This window comes from Miniopterus natalensis, chromosome 4 (assembly GCF_054644295.1).
Source record: "Miniopterus natalensis isolate mMinNat1 chromosome 4, mMinNat1.hap1, whole genome shotgun sequence".
Lineage (NCBI taxonomy): Eukaryota > Metazoa > Chordata > Mammalia > Chiroptera > Miniopteridae > Miniopterus > Miniopterus natalensis.
This window is the reverse complement of record NC_142084.1, coordinates 64867631-64887355: the sequence shown is the minus strand read 5'-3', so window position 1 is coordinate 64887355 and position 19725 is coordinate 64867631. Positions and strand designations below refer to the sequence as shown.

General features: G+C 45.7%; 1 protein-coding gene across 1 annotated transcript in view; it reads right to left on the bottom strand.

The window, feature by feature from the left end:
* Positions 1-19725, bottom strand: part of KDM4B (lysine demethylase 4B) — a 129631-nt gene that overhangs the window by 98291 nt on the left and 11615 nt on the right. The window contains exon 2 of the mRNA XM_087816674.1: positions 2131-2228. The gene's annotated coding sequence lies outside the window, so the exon portion shown is untranslated. The remainder of the gene's footprint in view (positions 1-2130; positions 2229-19725) is intronic.

The window sequence follows — 19725 nt, the reverse complement described above, 5'->3', positions numbered from 1 at the left end:
GCGACTCGCTCTTTACCAGACAGTGCCATTGCCAAAAAGTGGGGCTCTAACAACTCAATAACACAGAGACAAACAGCCCAATTAAAAAGTGGGCAAGGCCCAGCAGGGCGTGGCTCAGTTGTTGAGCATCGACCTAGGATCCAGGAGGTCACAGTTCGATTCCTGGTCGGGGCGCATGCCCAGGTTGCAGGCTCGATCTCCGGTGGGGGGCATGCAGGAGGCAGCCGATAGAAGACTCTCTCTGATGTTTCTATCTCTCTCTCCCTCTCCCATCCTCTCGCTGAAACCAATAAAAATACATTTAAAAAAAAGAAAAAGAGGGCCAAGGACTTGAGTAGACATTTCTCAAAAGACGATACACAAAAGGTCAACAAGCAGGTGTATCGGGGCTGAACACATTAGCCAGAAACGCAAATCAAACCCACAGTGAGACACCACTCACCCCCAGTAGGATGGCTAGGCCAAGAAAAACAGACAAGAAGCGTTGAGGAGGATGTGGAGGAACTGGAACCCTGATACACTGCAGGTGGGAATGTAAGACAGTAGAGCCCATTGTGCAAGTTTGGTGGTTTAGACAAGACTGTGATCAGCAGAATAATACACCACCACCTCAGGACATCCACATCCTAATGTAGACTGTGACTATGCTCCCTTCCATGGTAAAAGGGTCTTTGCGGATGAATTAAGTTAAGGACCCTGAGATGGGGATAATCCTGGATTCCCCAGGGGCGCCAGTGTCATCACAAGGGTCCTTATAAGAGGGAGAGAGATGGAGACTGGATGACAGAGCAATGAAGGCACAGGCTGAAGTGATTCGAGGAAAGGGCGCCAAGGAAAGGAAAGCAGGCAGCCCCTTGAAGCTGAAAAAAATTCAAAGAAATCAATTCTCTCCTGAAGTCTCCGGAAGGAGTGGGCCTGCCAACACCTTGATTTTAGCCCCGTAAGACACTCCAGACTTCTGACTCCCAGAACTGTCAGAGAATGAATATGGGTTGTTTGCAGTCAGGAGGTTTATGGTCATGTTGCAGCAGCCATGGGATGTACATGCAGGATCACTTTTTCTGAGAAGTGGTTTGGGGTCTTCAATGCACTTGAAAAAGCCGCGTTCTGGTCCACACCTGGCCCTCATCAGCCATGTGGCCTGCGTCTGAGGTCAACACTGAATATGAGGCAGCCTTTCTTGGGCCACACTGGGAGCAGCGAACATGGCAGGGAGTGAACAGGACAGTTCGTCCTCCAACCTGTCACCCCCACCCCGTGGGTGTGAGCTGGGAGGTGATTAGTTTGTTTCCTCTCCTCTTACTGGTGACAACCTTGGGACACCATTGGAGACCACCGCTTTAAAACCCTCTGTCCTCTGTCCCTGGTTTATTAGAAAAGTATAGGAGAAGGTGGACATCCTGGAGTTGAAACCCAGAAGCAGCTGGGCAATGGGGTTCTTTTAAATGTATTTAAAAAGAATCTTCCACCCGGCCGGTGGGTTCAGTGGTTGAGCTTTGACCTATGACCCAGGAGATCGTGATTCGATTCCTGGTCAGGGCACATGCCTGGGTTGCGGGCTTAATCCCCAGAAGGGAGCATGCAGGAGGCAGCCAATCAATGACTCTCTCTCATCATTGATGTTTCTCTCTCTCTCCCTCTCCCTTCCTCTCTCTGAAATCAATAAAGACATATTTTAAAAGAATCTTCCATTTTAAATATCCCCACCCCCCACCCCACCCCTGGCTGTGACTGGTCACCATCTTCGGCAGGTTGTGGAGTGGGGTGAACAGGACCCTCAGAGAGCCCAGAAGTGGTGTCCCACCTAATCCACAAGACACAGGCAAGGCAACCCGTCCCAAGTGACCCCATCATCAATCAAAACGCACAATGGTTCTCAGGGCTTCTAGAAGTGGACAGGCACTCAGATGTTGAACGGTGAGAGTGTAAACATGGAGTGTGCAGACTAGAGAAGGACACCCAGCAGAGCCACTCCCAGAAGGTTCTAGGCTCCTCTGTCTTAAGGCATGAAGACCATGGACACCCCAGGAACTCCGAACCACACGGGGCCACCTTCTGCCTCCAGCATGCAGGTCTCACAGCCACCTGGGAGCAGGGGAGGGGGCCTCGGTGCCTTGGTCTTGCACTTACTTGAAAGTTCCTGGTATATTCTGATGGTGAGGCTGCAATGAGAGATGCTCTAGTAAGTGGCTTGGATTTCTGTCAGGTTCCAGCAATGGTGATGGTTCCTAAAATGCACAAAATAAAAGCAAGATTAACTAAAGTTATCACATGCTTAAGTCTAAATTCCACATTATACTCCTAACAGTGGCATGTAGCCCTTTATTCAGATGTTTCCAAATCCTTGCCACTTTGCAGGAACACAAAAATCCGTTTTAAGCTCATCTTCCACAAATCAGTATCTGAGGAAGTGAGGACCTCCACGAACAAATTAAACCAGAGAAGCTTCTAGAAACCTTAAGGGACAGGCAGCTTCTGGGAGGTTTATAACAAGTTCTGCCTCCTGTGAAACCCTGAGGCCATGGAAGGTGTGCCTCCAAGGAGGAAACTCACATGGGCAACACCGCATGGTGATCACCATCTGCACCCCCAGGAGGCGCACACAGGGAGAACATGGCAGGGGCTGTGTAGACCCCACCAAGGTCAGGGTCCTGACCTAGAAATTGATAGTTGGGCAGAGACATTCCAGTACTTGTTGAATGGATGCAGCCTGAGACTCTAAACTTCGCTTTGGCCCCAGGACCTCTGACAACCTGGGCTATAGCTACCCCAATTCACCAGCCCTCCCGCCCACATCTCCCCACAGCTCTCCAGACACATGAATCCCAATGACACAAGGTCTACCAGATGTCCCCTGCCTCTGGCCCTTTGCACATGATGTCTGCAACCAGAGCACTGAGGTGGGCCTGACATTGCAGGAAGGGCAGCTTGCCCCTCAGGGCCCTGGTTGAACTCAATCCCACACCCTTTCTCCAATTCACCAGGAGTTTTAAATAGCACAGGTTTCACCAATACTCTTACAACAAAAAATGCACACTAGCATTTTAAGCTGGTTTTTAAAATTACTGTGCAAAATCCATTTTAGTGATTTCACTGTATTTTAACAGGTCACAACCCCTGTTTGAAAGGCCACATGAAGCTGTGAAATTTGTGGACCTCAGGCTGCACACATCTTCCTCTGAACACATTAACTGTCACTGTTTTTCCCAAGGGCTCCTGGGCCTCTCCCACCTGCATGGCTGAAGGCTGCCCTGCTCCACAGCCCTGCCAGCACCTGACAGAGCTTTAAGTCAGAGGATCCAATTACTGTGAAATCTCTCCATGTAGCTGTAGCTGGCAGAATAAGAGACACTAAGGATGTCCACGTCCAAATCCCTACAACCTGTGGCAATGCTCCCTTCTGGGGCAAAAGGGACTTTGCAGATGGGCTTAAGTGAGGAATCTTGAGATGGGAAGAGTATCCTGGGTTATCAGGTGGGCTCTGTCTGTCATCACAAGGGTCCATATAAGAGGGAGGCAGGACGGTCAGAGTAAGAGATGCGATCGTGGAAGCAGAGGTCAGAGTCATGTGCTATGAAGATGGAGGAAGGGGCCATAAAGCAAGGAGTGCAGGTACCTTTAGAAGCTAGAAATGACAAACAGGTGCTCCCCCAGAGCCTCCAAAGGAACCAGCATTGACCATACCTTGATCTTGGCCCCGTAAGACCATGTCAGGCTTTTAGTCTCCAGAACTGTGAGACAATAAATGTGTGTTGTTTAAGTCACTAAGTCTGTGGTCATCTGTCAGGGCAGCAAAGGTGACTAATGCTACAGCTTCAATGTGTATTTTCCTCATCACAGAGGTGGTGAGGTGTCTTTTCATTTCCACTAACTACACAGACCTCTCTGCTATGAACTGCTAGCCCCTATCTCTCGCCTGTGTCTCAATAGGATCACATGTCTCCCTTGTCACTCGTAACTGTCTCTTAGCATTGCTATCTCCCTTTCTGGACATGGGCTTCCCCTACCAGATCATGGTCTAAAAGGCAGAGAAGTCCCCAGGGCCTGTGGTTCTCAGCTGGGCAGACCTGAATCTGCTGCTGCCCATGGCTGCTGGGCCACTGAGACTGTGGGTTCTTCTGCTCTCACACTTTGGGGGCTGAAAGTATCAACCCCCAAGCCAGAAGGATAGGAGCTCTGGGGCTGAGGTCAAGGCCCAGTTCTCAGGCCACAGGCTGAGAAGAGGCCTCTATCCATCCTGACCTATGTCTACAAGGGATGAAATCCAGGCTAACCCACATCCATGGCTCCTCTGAAGGATCTCGCACAGGCTCTGGGATGCAGAGGCCTGGCCTCAGACCCACCACAGACCCACTTAGTACAAGGCAGCCTGGGTTAAGGGATCAGAGGATCCTATATGTGGGCTATGAGAGTGACTTCCTTCCAAAAGGGGGAATGACTTTACAATGGAGAAACCTGGCAAACAAAATTCAGCCAAGGGATCAAGGCTAACATTAACGGTAATAAGTCATGGTGATACATGACCCTGGCTATGGCAGGATGAGAAGGGCCCTTCATCTCTGGGGTCTTCCTCCCAGAGCACATCACCCAATCTAACCATGGGAAAAACATGAAACAAACCCCAATTTAGAAACTTCCTACAAAATCCCTGACCAATCCTCCTCAAAACTGCCAAAGTCATCAAAAACAAGAAAAATTTGAAAAACTGTCACAGCCTAGAGGAGCCTAAGGAGATGTGACAACTAAATGTCATGTAGGACGCTGAATGGTGTACTGGAACAGAGAAGGGCTGAGGAAATCTGAATATCGTATGGACTTTAATTAACAAGAATTATGTTTATTAATTTTGACAAATATGCCAGCCTAATGTAAGATATTCATAACGAAACGGCAGGCGGGGGGGAGGGATATGAGAACTCTATCTGCTTAATTTCTCTGCAAATCTAAAAGGCCCGGGCAGTCTGGGTCTTATGCCTCCTGCTGCCCAGGCTGGCCCAGCCCAGCTGCTGACCTCGCTGTGGGTCCTGGGAAATCTGGGGCACTAAGAATAGAACTCAAGAGGGAGTCCGGTTGCAGCCAGGTAAGAGCCTGCAGTGGTGACCCAAGGCATCAGACACCAATGCCCCTAAAAAAGCGCAGTGTGACCATTTCTCCTTTAAAAGGGTGCAGTCTGACTACTGGATGACGTTGTTATTCTGACATAACAACGAGCCCACAGATGCTGACAGAAGCAGCAGGTACAGTGGCTCACTTCTCCGCCCCATCTGCAAAGGGCAGGCAGAGGGGCCAGAAAGGAAAAGCAGAAACCAGACAAAGAGCCAGTTATACCTAAACGCTGAGGCACCAGGAACTGCTACTGACTAGAGGCATCCCTGGGACTCCACAGCTTGGCCTCCACACTCCGGGAGGGGGTACCTGGGCCTCCTGGTCTTATTAGCTCTCGGTCACCCAAGGCTGAGCCTCGGGGTGGGTCCAGCGGCTGGATCCACACCAGGCCACACTACCCATTCTTGCCCTAGAGCTAGGCCTGGGGTCCGAGAGGCGGAGAGCTGACTGGGCAACCTATGGACCAGAGAAGAAGGGAGCCGTCACCTGTATACTCAGTTACCTGACCTAGGAGGGCTCAGCTCCCGAATTGGCCACAAGCCCCAAGTGCCCCCAAAAGGGACCAGGTGTCCCCTGCTGCCTGCTGAAGCCTGGAGGATCTCTGCCCCTCACAGGGCAGGGAAGCCACACAAAGCCTCAGAAGGACCCACGACTTGAACATTCTGTTGTCCGATCAGTATGAATTAGTGGGTTTTTGAAAAATATATATCTACAGCTAGATGGACACAGATATAAATACAGAAGGGCACGGATGCACAGGTTGGTATTCACACCTCCAAGCTCTGTCAACTGACAGGCCTGGGAAGCCATGACACCCCCAGCACTGTGAGTACACCCACTGGCCAGCTCACAGGTTTTCAATATTGTTCTCCAACATAGGGGAACAGGCTCCTTGGAGAAGTGGTCGACTCCAGGGTTGGGGCAGGGAACACACAAGATGAGCATGAGCATCTCATGGGGGCAGGGAGGAAGGAATTCCTCACTAGAGTATAAGGACACAAAGGAAGGACATGGGAAACAAACAGGAAAGAAAAGGGACACCTGGTGACCAAGCAAGGATCACTTGGGCAACACGATAAATAGTGATGGTGCTAGATTATAACCCACAGATAAAATAAATGTGCAAAGGTCTTTACTGGTATAAAATCTGAAAGGCAGAAGGGACAGCCCTCTTCTACAAAAGAATTCTAATTCATAAATTAGAAGGACTGAGGATGATATACGTCACCATAAGAAGGCCAGAGTATAACTGTTGTATATAATTGTTGTCGATCTGAAATCCACAGGCAGAGGTTTGAGGAGAATCAGGGTGTTGACACTGTCTCAAAATCCCAAAGGGAAAAAGTAACCTTCCAATGGAAAGCCCTGGATGGCACTACCTTACCCAAGGGATCAAGACTGACACCACCAGCCAGGGGACATTGACACGTTGCCCGGAGAAGGACACATCATCACTGGGGCCAGCCTTCCACAAAATACATAACCTCTGTCTAATCATGAGGAAACATTGGATAAAGCTGAGGGACATTCTACAAAATCCCTGACCAGTGCTCCCCAAAAGTGTCAAGGTCACAACAGATAAGGAAAAGCCTAAGGAGACAAGATGACTAAATATGACGTGGCGTCCTGGCTGGGGCCCTGTGGCAGAAAAGGGACAGAGTGGGACAACTGGTGAAGTCCTAATAAAATCCATGGTTTGGTAAATACTATTCCTCCATGTTTCTTGCTTATTTAGTTCAGGTCATTCTTCTGTGGTTAAGAGCTAACATTCAGGAAGGTGGCTAAATGGTACACAGGAACTCTATGTACTGTCTTTGGAACATTTCAGTAAGTCTAAAATTATTTCAAATAAAAAGTCAAAAAATAAAAATAAAAAAACCTCTACCTCTGTCCTCTGAAGCTCACTGCACAGCAGGTTCAGCTGGAAGAGGAGAGTCTGGCTGTAAAAAGATCCAAACTGATAAGAAAAAGCCAGCTGACACCACACTACAATCCAGTTTCAGGACCCATTAAAGACCCAACCTGCTGAACCCAAGTTTCAGATCCTTCCTGTTTGAAAGAACTAAAAACCCACATTTTTCATCAGCCTTTGCATACTGAGCATAGAGCCTCTTATTTACAAATATCTCACCAAATCCTCCATGTTCGTGAGAACAGAGGATTCGCAGAGTTGCGAAAGCTCAGTTAGGGAAGTGGTGGGCATCCCGTGTTGTCTGGATCCAAACTAAAAAGGCTCTGCACAGTCCTAACCTGGAAGCATGCTCATGTCCCACATACTGAATGAATGAATAAATGAATGAATGGGAATGTATAAATGAAATCAACAAGAGCTGGAGGGGAAATCCTACTACAAAATACAAACAGAAAAAAATAAGCCAAACTATTTCAAGTAAATAATATAACCACAGTTAAGAGAGAGAAAAGGAAGAACTAACCCACATCACTTTTAAACATAGTTTTAGAACTAGATGCCTTGGAAATAAAGATAAAACAAATACTGACTTCTAGTTCGAAAACTTATTTTACTGTAGGTGACATGACAGGTTCGCAGTAACAGAGAAGGAAGTTACAAAAATGGAAAAGGGAAGCCAGCAAGGAGCCTGCGTGTGGGACTAACTGGAGGCACTGGTGTGAACTCATGGGCAGTAGTGTGTATATATAGAGAGCTAAAAGCAGAAATGTGGATAGCGTGTGTGTGTGTGTGTGTGTGTGTGTGTGTGTGTGCCTGATACACATATACAGATATATATATACATGCTAATGTACGCACGTGGGTACTCACACCTCTATTTCCCAGCTCTGGCTTATGAGAGGGCCTAGATGCAAAGACACCCCATTGGCGATGAGCACACTGAGCACCCAGATCTTAGTTCTAAATGACATTGTCCACAAAAGAACCAGGGCTCCTTGTAGAAGTAGTCAATCCCTGAGCTGGACAGGGAGAGTACAGGATGGGCCTGGAACATCTCACTGTGTCCAAAAGCAAGGAAGTGCCAAAGGAATGGCGGGGATATGCCAAAAGGACACAAGGAGCCAGCAAGGGCTCTCCCTTTGGGCAAATCTCAGACCACTGGAGCAACATAAGGAGAGTGATGGATTATAACCTACTAAATCAGGTAAGAATCCAGGAGTCCACAGTGATATAAACAAATGAATGAGGAAACAGAGACATCTGTTCCTTACAGTACAAAGCCAACCAGTGAATGCAGAATGGTGGAATTAGACAATCACTATTTGGCAAGAATCAGCATGGCTGCTAAGACAAGCAGTGAGTGTTGGAGGAGTAACAGGATGTTGACATAGTCTCAGAGTATCTCCCCACAAGAAACATATTAAACACAAATGGTAAAATAGTAACTTTATGGTGGAGAAACCTGGCAGACACCAAGAGATCGAGGTTGACATGACCAGAAATGGGACAAATTCACACCAGGGACCTCTGGATACAATGTACCGAGAAGGACACAAGATCACTTTTGGATATTCCTGCCAAACGTGTGTAACCTAAACCAGGACATGAGGAACTATCAAACAAACCCACATCATGGGACATCCTACAGAATAAGTGGTCTCTTTCTTCAAAACATCAGTCATGAACTCCAAAGACAGACTCCAGAACTGTTTCAGATCAAAAGAAAAAAAAAAGTGACATGACAACTGAATGCAATGTGTGATCCTGGATTTTCTTTTGAGAATTTGGAGAATTCACTTCCTGATGTTGATAATTTGATAAGAGAGTACCTTGCCTGGAAGAAGTAAACACTGAAGTATTTAGAGAAAGGGGTATCTACCTACCTGGAAGAGCTGGAAAAGTGCACAGAGAGAGAACGGAGAAGACCAAGGGAATAAAGGCAGATGTAGCAAAATGGGAATCCAGGATTCTTCATATTATTCTTGCCAACTTTTCTGTAAATCTGAAATTACATCTCCAAAATTTTTTCTTAAAAACAAAAGAGCACGTGGATTGGAAAAATAAAAGGGAAGTGTTTGGGCAAAAAGCCAGGGAACCCAGGAGGGAGGCAGGTATGGCTGCCAGCACTTGCTTTCGGAACATCATGGACTCCACGGGATCAGGGCCTCCCAGCCCACCTTTGTCTTTACTAGGCTCTCAACAGGGTCAAGGAAACAGCATGAGCAAAGGCCACCTGTCCCTCTGGCTCACAGCCCCAGGCAAGGGGCTGGAGCCACGCAGACACAGAAAGGGACGCCAACATCCTGGGGGCTGAGGGGAACAAGCAAACGCCCCACACAGCCAGAAGGGTACCCTGGCAGACACTCAAAATACTACCCATCCATTCTTCTTATAACGCTCACCAGAGGATTTGTTTTTTAATGATTTTTAGAGAGAAAGGAATGGGGGGAAGGGAGAGGAGAGAGAGAGAAACATCAATATGAAAGAGAAACATTGATCGGTTGCCTCCAGTACGCACCCCAACTGGGGATCAAACCCACAACCTTTTTTTTAATCCTCACCTGAGGATATATTTTCCATTGCTTTTTCAGAGAGAATGGAAAGGAGGGAGGGGGGAAGGGGGAGAGAGACAGAGACAGAGAAACATCGATGAGACATATCGACTGGTTGCCTCCTACACAAGCCCCAACCAGGGGCAGGGAGCAAATCCACAACTCAGGTACGTGTCCTTGACCAGGATCAAACCCTCGATCCTTCAGGGTGCAGGCTGACACTCTAACCACTGAGCCACACAGGCCAGGGCCAAACCCACCACCTTTTGGTGCACAGACAACGCTCCAACCAAATGAGCCACCAGCCAAGGCTACCAGTTCATTCTTTATACACATGTATAGGTCTTAGATGTTCTATAATTAACCATTTAAAACCATAATCATTAACAAAATAATCTTTGTTTCTCCACAGATATGCCTTGTAAATTTGTGGGCATTTGTGTAGGCTCTGGGTGGGGATGGAAGACACACATGTACACAAGTTACAGGCCAGCAGAGGACTCCATCCTCACTCACTGCCCTGGTGATCCTGGACGGGTTCAATGACTCCCCCTGAACATCACCTTCATTCTAGAGTTTGCTCTGGGCCTTCCCTCAGAGCTATGCTGGGATCAGGGATGGCCAGTAAGGATGACAAGTTCAGTGATGGGGGCACAGTTCACCTACATGCAGGCATGGCTCTAAGCACCTGGCATGTCTGATTAGCCTCAAAACCCTGGGAAGCAGGTACTGTTTATCACAGTCCATTTCACAGATGGGGAAACTGAGGCACACGGCAGTGAAGTGACTTGCAACACAGCCAACAGGGGAGCCCAGCTCTCAATCTGTGTCCTACCCACTAGCGTCACCAGCCCATGCAGACTAGCATGGAGACACATAGAAAACAAAAAGCTCTGTCCCCACCTTGTGTTTCTAGACTGCAGGTCTTCATACAATCCATAAAAGTGCAAAGAGAAAAACACAGGCCAATGTTTTTACAATCTTGGGAGGGGAAGACTTCTCTACGCAGGTCACAAGACCAGAACTTTATAGGAAAAGACAAATTTGGCAATTAACTTTAAAATATTCAATGTAATAACACATCACAAATAAAGCTGAAAGATAAAAATAAATGAGAAAGTGAGAAAAAAAATGTGTAATAGCCCGGCTTGCGTGGCTCAGTGGTTGGGCGTTGACCGATGATCCAGGAGACTGCAGTTCGATTGCGGGCTCAGTCCCCGGTGGGGGGTGTGCAGGGGGCAGCCGATCAGTGACTTTCTCATCATTGATGTTTCTGTCTCTCTACCTCTCCCTTCCTCTCTCTGAAATTAATAAAGACATACTTAAAAAAAAAAAAAGTAACACAAAAGGATGCTAATAGCCCTAATATAGAAAGGGTTATTATAAAATACTGATTCTCAACCAGAGGTGACTCTGTCCCCCAGGGGACACTGGGTGATGTCTTGAGACATTTATGGTTTTCACAACTGGAAGTGGGAAGGTGCTCCTGGCACTGAGTGGGTGGAGACCAGGGATGCTGCTCAACATCCCACAGTGCCCAGAATGGTCCCCCACAGAAAGATCCAACTCAAAGATATCAATAGTGCTGAGGCTGAGAAACCTATTATAATAAAGAAAAATAAATAAACACCCAATATAATAAGTAGGCAATGGCTATAAACTGACAATTCAAAAAAGCAGGGACTAGGAGGTAATAGATTAAAAGAAGGAACAAAGCTGGGACTGTCACTGGTATGATGAAAGCCTCTAGCTGTTATAGGAAGGTCAATTCAGACCACCTTTCTTGGGACTACTGAGCAACATATTCAAACTAATAAAGGTGTCCATGCTCTGAGCTACCACACTCACAGAAGATCACCTCAAGGAGATAGCAGCAAGGATGCTCACTGCAGCACTGTTTAAAACGAAAATTATATAAGTAATCTAAGTGCCCGTTAACAGGAAAACGGGCAAGGAAATCATACACAGCCATATAAAAACAAAGGAGTATGCAGTAGATGAACTAGAAAGACCTCCACCTGATACAGTGACGACCGTAGAGCCTTCACGATCTAGGGAAATTTGTAATTCACATAGCTTTCTGTCTTTACTGACAACACTTATGTATCACTTTTATAAAAACAAACAGTACTTAGAGCTTGCCTCCAGAGACGTGCCTGTGACCAAGCAGCTCACTCACTGGCTGGTCCATTTAAGTAGACAGAAGCAGATCTCAGGGAAAGAGGCAAGGTGTCCTGGAATTAAACTATTACCAGAACGATTATGGTACCCACTCCCTACCTAATTCAAATTTAAAATATCAAGCCAGCCCTAGCCAGTTTGCCTCAGTGATTAGAGCATTGACCTGTGAACTGAGGGGTCCCGGGTTCGATTCCACCAAGGGCATGTACCTTGGTTGCAGGCTTGATCCTGGCCCTGGTCTGGGCATATGAGGGAGGCAAACAATCAATGTGTCTCTCTCACATTGATGTTCCTCTCTATCTCTCTCTCTCCCTTCCATTCTCTCTGAAAATCAATGGAAAAAATATCCTTGGGTGAGGATTAAATAAATAAATAAATAAATAAATAAAACACCAAGCCAAATTGGAACACTCACATTCTACTGGTGGAATTGTAAAAATGGTACAGCCACTTTGGAAAACAATTTGACAGTTTCTTAAAGCATTAAACATGGAGTTTCGATCTCACCCAGCAATTCCACTCTTATGTATTACCCAAAAGAAATAAAAACATATGTACGTGAACGTTCATATTATCCATTATGTACATTATTTACAATGGCCAAAAGGTGAAAACAACCCAAATGTCCATCAAAGGATGAACAGATAAACAAAATGTGGTCCATCCATACAATGAACTATTATTCAGCCTTACAAAGGAAAGTAATTCTGACACCTGCTACAACATGGATGAACCTTGAGGACATTAAGCTCAGTGAGAGAAGACAGACACAAAAGGCCACATATTGTATGACTGCGCTTACATGAAATGTCCAGAACAGGCCAATCCACAGAGACATAAAGTAGATTAGTGGTCATCAGGGACTGGGAAAAGGGGAGTGACTGTTTAAGAGGTATGGGGTTTCCTTTTGGAGTGACTTCTGGAATTAGATAGTCATGATGGCTGCACAACTGTAAATAAACTAATAACTACTGAATAGTACACTTTAAATGATGAATTGTATGGCATCTGAATTATACTTAACAAAACTGCTATTTAAAAAAATACCAAATCAGAAAATAAATGTACAAGAGCTCTCCAAAGTTCTGATCAAAATTTTTATGGTAGTTTGAAGATTCAACTAAACATATCCAGAACACCATAGCTGCCCACATTGTTGGTGACAAGAAGCACTTGTTCCATTTGCACCCAGTTCTCTGCCCACCCAGCACCATCCTGACCTCGAACCCACAGGCTGCCCTCCTAGGCTCTAATAGGAGTCACAGTCAACAATCCAGTCAGAACCCACCGCCCTGCTAGCCTTCCACAGATTGATCTCGAAGCTAAGTACCAGGCACTCCTTAAAGCCCAAAGACATGCCTCCAAGTGGGCATGACACATTGACCTAGATTTGGAATCCTGTGGCAGGATCAGGGCCACCAACCAGTCAGCTTCAATGGGGCAAGGGAGAAGAGGCCAGAACCGCAAAGAGCGCAATTAGAGAGTCAGGATCTTCTCAAGCCAGTCCTGATATGGCAGAGCCTCACAAGTAGTTTCGAACATTACAGGTCCTATGAGGGCTTTGAGACATTCACTTCACTGAATGTGAGAAGGAATGAACAGAAGAAGGGCACCATTCAGACAAGGGGACACATCAGCATCCTTGAAAAACCCAAAACCTAAGTCACTGAATTGATCAAGTGAGTTTAATCCTGATTAAGCACTATTCAGTGGAATCAGCAAAGATTTGCCTCAAATAATACTGGGAACCAGAGGTAGATTCTGATAAAATGTATATGATAAGGCCCAGAGTAACCACTAAGAATATACTTCCAAAAATAGAGTGAGAAAATCATTAAAGAATTAAAATGTTACAGTAGAAAATATTCACTTAATGCAAAAGCAGTAAAGGAGGAAGAAAGGGGGGAAAAAGACATGAGACAGAATGCAAAAAGGAAGATGACAGACATAAATCCAACTGGATCAATAATGACATTAAATGTGAATGGATTAAACAATCCAATCAAATGACAGAGATTGTCAGACTGGAGGCAAAAAACAAGAGCCAATGACATGCTGTCTAGAATAGACATTCTTTATTTTTTTATTATTATTATTTTAATCCTCACCCGAAGATATGTTTTTATTGATTTTAGAGAAAGAGGAAGGGTGAGAGAGACAGAGAGACAGAGAGACAGAGAAACATCAATGTGAGAGAGAAACACCAATCGGTTGCCTCCCGAACTCACCCTGACTGTGGATCAACCCACAACCTAGGTATGTACCCTGACAGGGAATTGAACCCACAACCTTTTAGTGTATGGGACAATGCTCCAAACAACTGAGCCACCCCACCGGGGCCATAGGAGACACTCTTTAGATTGAAAGATATAAATAGGCTGAAGAAGAAAAAAAGAATGGAAAAAGGTATACCATGAAAACAGCAAACATAAGAAAGCTGGAGCGCTTACACTAATATCACTTTAAAACAAAAATGTTAGTAGCGATAAAGATGGACATTAAGTAATAATAAAAGGGCCAACCCATCAAGAAGATACATAACAATTATAAAACATATATGCACCTAATAACACAAAAGGCTAAACACATGAAGCAAAAACTGACAGAAATGAAGGAAGAAATAAACAATTCAACAATAATAGTTGAAGATAGTTATACTCCAATATCAACAATGGATAAAACAATTAGGCAGAAGACCAACAACCAGAAGACTTGAACAACACTATAAACCAACAGACATCTATAGACAATCCCACCTAAACACAGAAAATTATACTTTCTTCTAAGTACATATGGAACCTTCTCCAGAATGAACCACATGTTAAGCTATAAAATAACCCTCATGGTACTGAAAAGAATTTAAATCACACAAAGTACGTTCTCTGAAAACAACTGAAATCAGAAATCAGTAACAGAAAGAAATTTGCGGATTCAAAAATATATGGAGCCCAGCTGAGGGTGGTTCAACGGTTGAGCATCGACCTAGGATCCAGGCGATCAGGGTTCGATTCCCGGTCAGGACTCATGCCCGGGTTGCAGGCTGCAGCCAATCAATGACTCTCTCATCATTGATGTTTCTGTCTCTCTCTCTCCCTCTCCCTTCCTCTCTCTGAAATTAATAAAGATATATTTTTAATATATATATATGTGGAAATGAAACAACACACTCCTAAACAACCGCAGGTCAAAGAATAAATCACAAGAGAAATTAGAAAATACTTTGAAGTGAATCAAAATGAGGACACAACAAACCAAAATTTACAGTATGCAGCTACAGCAATACTTAAAGGGAAATTTATAGCTGCCTATATTTAAAAAAGGAAAAAAGATCTCAATTCAATACTCCAAACTACTTACTTTAAGATACTGGAAGAAGAGCAAATCAAAACCTCAAGCAAGAAGAAAGAAAGAAAGAATAAAGATTAGAGCAGAAATTAACAAAATAGAAAACAAAGAAAATCAACTAAACCAAAAGTTGGTTCTTTGAGGAGATCAACAAAACTGATAAACTTTAGGTAGAGTGATCAAGAAAAAAAAGAGAGAAGACCCAAATTGCTAAAATCAGGAGTGAAAGATGGGAGATTATTAGTACTACTGCCCACCTTACAGAAAAATGAAAGGATCACAAAATAATGTTGACATGGATACTACTGAGCGGTAAAAAGGAATGGACTGCTGACAAAACACAACAATGAAGATGGATCTCAAGTGAGAAAAGCCACTCCCCCAAAAAGGTTACATATTATGTAGGATTCCTAGCATTCTCAAAATGACAAGGATATAGAGATGGAAACAGACAAATGGTTGCCCAGGCTGGAGGTGGGAAGTGGGGGTGACTTTAAAAGGGAGCATGAGATACTTCGTTCATGTTGAAGGCACAGTTCTATATCTTGTCATGGTAGCTACACAAATCTATGCAGGGGATAGAGTAGACGTCACAAAGACATACAAAAAAAATGAGTGTATGCTAAAAATGGTGAAATCTCAGTGAGGCTTCAGCATGTTGTAGCAAAGTGAATTTCCTAGTTTCGACAATGCATGATGGTTATATAAAATGTCACCGTTGTGGTAAGCTGGGGGAAAAGTACGCAGGGTCTCTCTATACTACTTTTGCAATTTCTTGGGAATCCACAATTCTTTAAAAAGTTTTAAAAAATAATATGGGGGCCATTTCAGCATGGATGGGAAGATGAAAGGACAGACTGCCATGGGGGCTGGGTGATGGGTACGTGGGGCTTCTTTATCCTATTCTGTCTACCTCTGTGTGTGTTCAAATTCTCCATAATAAAATGTTTTAAAAATAAAATAAATGGGGATGAAAAGGTGAATGGATTAAGAAGTATATATCTGGCAGTTACAGGACAATCACTGGGATGTAAAGTACAGTATAGAGAATATAGTCAATAATATTGTAATGACTATGTATGGTGTCGGGTGGGTACTAGACTTAACTGGGGGACCACTTTGTAAGTTATAACAACGTCTAACCACTATGCTGTACACTTGAAACTAATATAATATTGAATGTCAACTGTAATTTAAAAATAAAATAAAATGAAATAAAATGAAATAAAATAAAATAATAAAATAAAGGGAAGCAACAACAATGGCCCTAACAATACTCTCCTCCAGCCAAGTTTACAAAAATCCACATTCCATCGTCACAACTGAAGACCATCTCATCAAGACCGAAACAATGGGCAGAGAGGTGACCAGGGCTGCTCGAGTGTTTTCACAACTCAGATCTTAAAGAGACACGGGATCGTCTAAACTCCATCTCTAATAATGAGTTTTCAAAACAGCATTTGAGATTTGCCTGACACACACGATGACCTCTAAAATGCTCTCTACCAGGCACCAGGATCCCAGGCTTCTGCACAGAATACAGCCACTATTTCTCCTTCAGACTAAGATGACATGTTCTGCCAGGACTGACCCACTCCCAAGCCCTCATTCAAGTGAGCAAACAGGAACTGCTCATAGTCAGGGAATTTGTGCAAATCCTTAGGTTGTGCACGAGGTGTCTCCCTTTCAAAGTCCCCATTTCCAGGTGGAAATGATCTGCTCTAACACCGAGCTGCTGATTCTTTCTAAATGAGGAGATTAAAAAGGGAGAACAATAAAGGAAAGGAAGAGTGGCTGAAACAGCCAATAGGACGAGGTCCAACCTTCCCTGGCCATCCTGGGAGAAGCCAGAACCAGGGCTCTCCCAGCACCTTCTGCACCAGGCTGAGCGTCCACATTGTGACATGACCACTTATGGAGAACTGTAACTCACTTCCACTCAAACAATCCTCTCAGGTAGTCAGCCTCTGTCACTTTATCACAATAAGGAAGGTGAGACCCAAAGAGGTTAAGTGACTTGCCCCAGGTCACACAGCTGGGGATGAAGTAGTGAAGCCAGGGATTATTCCAATCTGGGAGTCAGAATTGATTCCTTTTTCCCTCACATCCAATCTACTTGTGAGGCTTAGCAGGTCTGCTGCCTCCAAAATCCACCCCAAGTCCAGTCCCCCTCACCCTCAGTCCAGACCACCTTCTTCTGAGCAATGGTCACGGATCATGGCTTACCTGGATGACGGCTGGAGTTCCCTCTCTGCTTTCACTCCTGACAGCCCCCAGCCACATGAATCTCTGACATCACTGCCACCTCCCAAGGCTTCCCCCTGCCTCATTGCAGCCTAAGTGCAGGGTCCACTTGGTCTGGTCTCTGTGAACCTCAGGGTCTACTGCTCTCTCCTGCTAGTTCATCACACTCCAGCCACACCAGCCTCAAACATGCCAAGCTCATTTCCACCTCAGGACCTTTGCACACACTGTTTGTTCTTCCATGTGGAGCTCCTTGTCCCAGATCTTCTCAAAGGCTAGCACCTTTGAGTCATTCAGTCTCTGCCCAAATGTCACCCAGGAGAGGCCTTCACTGTCCACCCAGTTAAAGAAGCATCACTCCTCAAGTTCTGCAATCAAATCTCTCTCTCATCTTCATCACATAGGAGCCAACGTTCCTTGGCACCTAGCCTGGCACAATAAACATAGAGACATCTAACAACAGACCCCTGAGCCATTGGGCGTGTAGAATACCTTTGTCTTCTTCTGCATAGTTGGGGCTGGTAGAGTCAGCAGGCTGTAGAATGCCATTGAAGCTTCTACTTGGCAGCAGGGGTGACAGCTCCCATGCTGAGCATTTATGAACATGCATCATCACCCTGTTTACTGCTCACCATCATCAGATGAGGAAAGTATGTGAGGACACCAAGGCCCAAGCAGCCTGTGTTATGTGCCCCAAGTCAGTGGCAGTGACAAGGTTTGGAAGCTCAGGTCCCATTGTGAGCTCTGGCTCCAGGCTGCAAATCCAGTGCTGCCTCAATATGAAGCCCAGGAGGCCCCTTTGAGGCCACAGAGATGCTGGCCCCCCTACAAGTCCCCTGGTCTTCCTGAGCACCTGGACTGCTAGGGGTTCCCATACCTAGGGGGTACTATGGGGCCCCAGCATAGCCCTCCTTTCCACGGAAGACTTTACCAAGTCCCACAGCCCTTACTGCTTCCTGGCCAGCCTCACCCACACCTCAGAGTGTAATGTCAGCATTTAGGAGACCAATCAAAGTTCAGTAGGCTCTCTCTAAGCCAGTCAACTCACTGTGGGGCTGCTCCAAGGCAAAGAGCTGAGGATTCTGCCAGTTTCCTGAGACACCCACTCTTGCCAGGCCTCCTCCACAGCCCCAACCCAAGTTCACCCCGGAGCCCGGCCCAGGCTCAGTGCCAAACCACTGACCTGGGGAAGAACATTCTCGGCTGACACTACAGGCAGAAGAAGGGTAGTGTGGGACTCAGTCAGGCCCAGCTCTCCAGTCTCATGCACACACACTCACCTCTCTCCTGCACAGTGCACAGCGGTCAGGATCACTAAGCAACACCTACTCCCTCATCCCTGACCACATTAAGGTCCCAGCCCTCCCGGGTGCCCAGCCTATGTGACAGGACCCCCTGCCTGTTGGTCAGGGGGCCACATCCAGCCCCATGCAAGTACTTGCCTCCCCAGTGACCACATCAACCTCTCAGAGCAAGGAAAATATCCTGTCACCCCAAACCAATAGCTGGACCCCAGGAACACACAGAGGGACCAGCACAAATTCCATATTGACTGAACACGCACGTCAGGAGCTTATCAGGGACTATTGGTGGCCTATATTGTTTTGGTTTTGCCTTCCTGTAACTGTGAAGATAAATTATTTTTATAATGAAGATCTCTCTAGGAGTCTTGTTAGGGGAACAACCACTGTGACTTGGCTGATCACAACGTTTTCAGGACTTCTTTTGGCTAAAGGCCAAATTGATTAATCCAGGAGACCTAGGGCTTCAAGAAGCAGAGGCTAGAACACTGAGGCAGCATCTCCAGGTATCAGGTCTCATGGTGGCTGCACCTAGGACACCTGAGCCCAAGCAGAGACAGCCGAAGAACACGAAACCTAACCCAATCTTCTCACTGCCAGGAGTTGGTCTGCAAATCCACACAGCCCTCACACAGGCCTGAGGCACCATTCAACCCAGAACCACAGTGCTCTGCGCTGGTGGCTCCACATCAAACCCCAAGTTCATTGGAGGAAAAAAACCTGAAGAGATGTTTGGAACAGGCGGCAGGACTGAGTTCTAGCCTGGCTGCCTCCAGTCCAGCCTCCCCTACGAACACCACCCAGACTCCTGGTATATAAAACCCTGTCAAACCCTCCTACCTGTCCCTTTAAAATAAAGAAGCTCCAGAAGAAGAAAAACCAACTTATTTTCAAAGTGGCATGTAATAACCTCAATTGTTCCTTAACTTCCCAGCACAAATATGGAGTAGCAACACCAAAAACCATGGGCTGCTCTGGAGTGGAAAGTGATTTTAGAAGCTTCTGTTGCTACTGAAAATACCTTGACTCACAGTCAAGGAAAGAACAGAAGCCCAGAGAACAATCATTATTGTAATCTACTGAC